At 42.7% G+C, this 6,000-nt stretch overlaps 1 pseudogene across 1 annotated transcript in view; it reads left to right on the plus strand.

Moving 5' to 3' along the window:
• The window catches only part of LOC143953643 (histo-blood group ABO system transferase-like), a 41,462-nt pseudogene extending 35,725 nt beyond the window's left edge, over positions 1 to 5,737 (plus strand). Inside the window, exon 7 of the transcript XR_013269206.1 lies at positions 1,444 to 5,737. The product of XR_013269206.1 is annotated as a histo-blood group ABO system transferase-like (transcript). The remainder of the gene's footprint in view (positions 1 to 1,443) is intronic.
• The last annotated feature ends 263 nt before the right edge of the window (positions 5,738 to 6,000 follow it).

The following is a 6,000-nucleotide window of genomic DNA, read 5'->3' on the forward strand; positions in this document are numbered from 1 at the left end:
TATATACACATATATAGATATAAAGAAATGATGTGATGCTGTAACATGAAGTTAGCAATACTATCCATATATATCTAAACATCAAACCCGAATCCTTATGGTACACAATTACTCCTGAGTTTAAACAAACGAAAGGGCCATTTATATAAACTTTTCAAAGTACTCTGCTTCATTCACAGATCCAGAGAACTGCCAGCCCCCCCCATAGACCAACAGTACTTTAGTTACTCTATAATCAGCTTTGTCTCAAGCATCCTCTGTAGCCGAACGTATCCTACTGGCACATACGTAGGCTTGCAGAATGCTCTGCTCCCTCCACAGCCTTGCACTATCTTCAAGCTTCTCCAAGGACTGAATTAAAAGATGTATATCCATATCGAAGTATCTATATTATATCGTAGTATCTATATATATATATAAATAAATATATATATACCTTGATCACGCTACAGTATAAAGCCAAAAGGTACACAAATGGGGCTCTCAATTGTACCAATCTCAATACAAATACAAAAATCTCTTAGATTTTCATGAGTATGATTTTAAATCATAATGGGGGAAAAAAACTTGATGGATTTTATGATAAAGCATTTGTGTGACATTGACAGCCTTTATCCTGGGCTTACGGAACCCTCTAATGCTGAAGACCCTTTGCACCAAGCTCCGTAGACTCCAAAAATCCCCATAACTCACTCATAAGTCAATAGAGAATGGTTTCGCAAGTAATCCTGTAGACCTGTATAGTCACCTTTTTTCCGCCCCCCCCCCCACCCACCCCCATAGATGGAGCTGGCCAGGGCAGGACTTAGGGTGGTGGGGGCCCCTGGGCTTGAGTCATCTTCGGGCCCTACCTTCCATACATTATCGGATTTATCGGCGTATAACACGCACCCGAAGTTTAGGAGGGGATTTTAAGGAAAAAAACTTACATTTAAATGCCCATCAATGCACCCTTATCAGTGTCCATCTGCAGCCTTGCCCATCCATCTGCAGCCTTGTCCAGTGTCATTGCAGCCTTGTCAGTGTAGCCTTGTCATTGCAGTCTTGACATTTAAAAATGGCGTCGCCGAGATACATCTTGGCAGGTCTCGGGTCCTCTTGGCGGCTCTCGGGTCCTGTCGCAGTCCCGAGCGGAGCAGAGAATATCCGAGTGTACTCAGCTTGGCTCACCTTCACACCCAGTCCCTGTGTTATGTCCATCATAAAGCGGGACTGGGTGTGACTGTGAGCGGAGCTGAGCCGAGTACACTCGGCTATGTATCTCGGCGGGTCCCATGGGCTTGAGCCCAGTCAAGCCCAATGGTAAGTCCTGCCCTGGAGCTGGCAAGCAGTCACACAATTTCTACACAACACATGTGGACAGCCCAATTACATCTCATTCACTCCACGTTTCTTAATTTATGACTCTGTTGTCTTTGATTAATTATATTAATTATCTTTCAGGTATTCGGTCTTTGTTCAGACGTTCATAGAATCTGCTGAGAAGTTTTTTATGGTGGGACATAAAGTCACCTATTATATATTTACTGATCAAGTCAGCGAGATTCCTGCCTTTACCCTTGGTGCTGGCAGAAAACTGGTAACACTGGAGGTTCCCAGCTATCAACGTTGGCAAGATGTGTCAATGCGACGGATGGAGATGATTCGCGATCATTCCCACCAGAGATTTATCCATGAAGTGGATTATCTGGTCTGTGTGGATGTTGATATGAGATTCACTGATGAGGTCGGGGTTGAGATTTTAGGTGGCGTGTTTGGGACATTACATCCTGGATTTTTTAGTTTATCACGAGAACAATTTACATATGAGCGACGGCCAGAGTCCACAGCTTACATTCCCACAGATGAAGGGGACTTTTACTATGCTGGTGGATTTTTTGGGGGTACAGTAGAAGAAGTCTACAAACTGACCAACTTCTGCTATAATGCTATGATGGTGGATAAGGGACAACAAATGGAAGCCATTTGGCATGATGAAAGCTACTTGAATAAGTATTTTCTTTATCAAAAACCCACTAAGATTCTTTCTCCAGAGTACCTGTGGGATGAGAATTTTACAATTTATAGTTTTCTCAAGAGAAGAAGATTTGTTGCCGTTCCCAAGAACCATAATGAAATTCGCAGCAAACGAGCACTGCAGGGTGTTTTCAGGAACTGGAGGAAAGTTTTATAGGTGATGGGATTTCACCTACTGCAAGTCACAAAACGCAACCTATAGTAGTTGGATGTGCTTTGTAGTCAATCTAAGAACACAGAGTGCATTTAGACAATGTCAGACCTGGCTGTCTGCTGCCCACCAGTTCATCCTGAGTAAAAGAACACTTTCTATGCAATACACACATCCTAGACTGTTTTCTATGCTGTTATAATATATTTTTTGTGTGGTGTGGGATCACAGTAAATGTCCAGTTAAAGATTTTCATCTACTGACCAGTGAAGATAAATTCACACCCGGGTCTCCTTTTATAATTAGGCTCCATGCACACTGGAGCTCATAAACTGCAGTTTATTGGAGTTTGGGCGTTTTTTTTTTAAAAGCCCATAAACTCCACTCTATGTTAGCCTATGTGCCCAAGCACAAAAGGAAGTTTTTTAGCTTTAATGAGCAGTGGAGTTTATGGGCTTTTTTCTGAAGATCAGAAATTTGCATTCAAAGTGCCGCTTTTCACCGCTAAAAAAAACGGCAAATGCGCATAAACACGCGTTAATTAGTGTTCGGTGTTCTATTTTTTCAATGCCTTGTGGGAGTTTGGAATGCACTGTGGAATTTTTGGAGTGTCCTCGGTGTATTTTTATTAAAAATGCCCATAAACGCTAACGCTCATAAACGCTCATAAATGCTAGTACAAAATGCTGTTAAAAGCAGGTTTTTCAACCAGCGTTTTCTGCCAGCAATCTGGCGTCCAGAAAAAGCTTTTTGAGCTTCAGTGTGCATGGAGCCTTAATGTTTTTATATTTTCTGTTATGGATTAGCTAGGGATCCCTTTCAGGTCATTGTTGACATCAACTTAGCAGAAGGAAAACATGCATTGTAAGATAAGCTTTGTATGTCCAGTTTTCAGTTATCATAAAAATATTTTTGTGTGTTTTGGATGGAGAAAGAGAAGGGTCCCTGTCAAGTATTTATTACTGCCTGTCCCAACTGGAGACATGCACCCTCTATTTGCTCTGGTAACCATTTTCAGCAGGAAAAAAAGGGATGGGAAGGCCAACAATTTACAGTTGTCTGCCGAAAAGGAGGTGAGAATCAAATCTCTCAATTAGGACCTCTGTCCCCGATGACAACTGTCTAAAGGGAATATTTTATTTCATAAGAAAATTTCCTCTCCTTTCTGTTGTTCCTACTATATCCAAAATGAAACCTTTTCACTATTTCTGTTGTCATCTGACATTGCACCTAGCATACGAGCGCTTAAGAGGAAGTAAACCCTGATGAGTTTACTTCCTCTTTGATTCCCTGCAAAGGTAAAGCATAATGGACTACTATGCATCGCATAGTAGTCCATTATGTGTCACTTACCTAACACAGGAGCCAACGAAGTCACCGCTGTCCCCTGTAGTCCGGCGCATCCATCTTCTCGGTGGGGTCTCGCAGCTCCACCGATATCATTCGGCAAAGCCACGATGACGTCACTCCCGATGACGACACACGCGTCGTTGGAAATGCCGCGCTCAGTGCACCTGCGTGCCGCTGTCTACGGCGCATGCGCAGTAGGCAGCGGTGCCTGTCTTCGGGCAAATATCTCCTAAACTGTATAGGTTTAGGAGATATTTCTTGGACCTACAGGTAAGCCTTAATCTAGGCTTACCTGTAGGTCAAAGTGTGTTGTAAGGGTTTACAACCACTTTAGTGCATTAATTGGTGGTAGGTTCGCAGTTGTTGGGAGCCATTGCACTTCCTTATTTTGTAAGCACAATAGATTATTTTTGTGTTTTCAGAAATGTTCATCTCGTAGCACTGATGTAAATGTCTGCAGAGTGCAGCATTTCTTAACCAGGGTTCTATGGGCTCCCTGAGCAACGATGGATTGATTTTCTGTCTGATGGCGCCTGTATAATTTTGGCAATGGTGGAGCGGTGAAGTAACCACTGACATCAATGATCATGTTAGCTGTGTGTAGAGGGAATATTCTTCCTAATGACCACCACTGGAAAGAGAATTCCTTCAGCTGTCCATTTATATAAGGCTGCTGTACTCTGACCACTAATATGCAGGCATTCTTCAAGATAATGACTAATGTAACAGGACAGTCTTTGTTCCTGACTGCCAGTGTAAGTGAGGCCCTCTTCCATTGAGCAGCAGTGTGGTATGGCTAATGAACGGTGAGCTTTTCCCTAAAAGCTGAAAAGGATTTAATGGTTTCCTCCATTGTAAAATGATTGAATTAGACTAGTAGAGAGCAACTTTCTTTCAAATGGGGTTGGAGTAACTTTTGTTAAAAAAGAAATGTAACAATGTTTTCAGACATTCATATTGGTATTACTAAAGACCGTATAAACATTAGCAAAAAATATTACAATAAAGTAAACAACTGTTCTCTGTTAAACTATTTCTGAAAGGTCGGTTTATCAATGTTTTCACCCATGTGTCGCAACATTTGCGCAATCTCCTAATAGAATAAAAAATCTTCTCAGTGGGGATACAGACCTAATATAATACATTACAGAGGGTCTGACCCTTTCCTGTTTTCTGCCCAAAACAAATCTTGTTTTGGAGAGTGAACTGAAGTGGAGAGAATCAGGGTTTGAGTAGTAGTAGATTCTATGGGAATTAGGAATTTGCTCACACTTTGTAATTACCCTGCCAGCTGAAGGCCAACCCCTTTTCCCATTGCTCACCAAATGTAAAGGAGAAGTATGGCTAAAGCTCTCACAGGAGTGCACTTAGTTCTGCTCTTCTGTGACTCAGATTCAGCCGTCAGTGGGCTAAAGTCTTCTGACTGAGGGACAGAGAGACCCTGCAACACAGAGGCTTGGCTCTACTCACAGATCCTGCCGATGATCAGTCCAGAGATGCGACCTCCAGCAGAGTAGCCCAGCTTCCAGTCCAAGAAGGGGAGTCCAAAGTTAAGCAGTCCTCTTTCCCTTGAGCACATGGGTCCATCCCCACAGGGGGGACAGAAGACAATTCTCCCGGGGTTACAGCCTATTTAACAGTAGCCCAGCCACCATCTGGGCACACCTCTCTATTAGCTTGGCCCTATTAAATATTCAGGCCAGGTATCTGAATTCTCCTACCCTATCCTCTAGAAACTTCTTCTGAAGGCAGGGGTTAGATGGAATGAAACTCCCACTGGTGGCACTGTGGTTCTCTGGGCTGATTGCTGTAGTTCCAGTGTCAACCAGCAGGTCTCCTAGAGGCCGAAAGGTCCCAGTAATCAGTCCCAAATGATCTTGGCTGCTAGCAGAACATATAATTCTTCTCCCACTAGCACACGGCGTGTTAGTGTTTTGATTGCCATCCTTGCTGCCAGATCCTTATGCCTATCCTGCTCCTAAACTAGCCTTGCACCCTGTACCCTGCTGCTTACTCCTGTTCTCTGATCCTGTACACAGTCTTGATTCCCCCCTTGCATGCTTGGTACTCCCTATTACCTGTGTCCCTCATTTTGTATATATTTGATATGTAGTTAGTTGTCAGGTCTTTGTTAGGTTAATTAGGTATTTTGTCGCTGGAGTTTGTTCATGTTTTACTGCTGGTGTGTGATTGTCTTTTGTTTAAAGATATATTCCTATAGTCTGGTCCCAGTTTTTGTGTAGCTACATATCTCTGGTCATCTCCCACCTGCTGACTCCTGGCAGAAACCCTGAACAGACTACAACAAACAATTACTGCGGAAGCTCAAAAAACAACATTTGCCTAACAACTAGCAAGGATATTATATATATATATCTCTATCTATCTATACACACACACACATATGAACTTCCCTGCTGAAAACAAATTCAATTCCATAACCTATCAAGCCAGTCAGCGCTCCAATATATTGCGCAACCACC

Source organism: Lithobates pipiens, unplaced genomic scaffold (genome assembly GCF_037356315.1).
Source record: "Lithobates pipiens isolate NorthernLeopardFrog02 unplaced genomic scaffold, aLitPip1_a1.2 Scaffold_1, whole genome shotgun sequence".
NCBI lineage: Eukaryota > Metazoa > Chordata > Amphibia > Anura > Ranidae > Lithobates > Lithobates pipiens.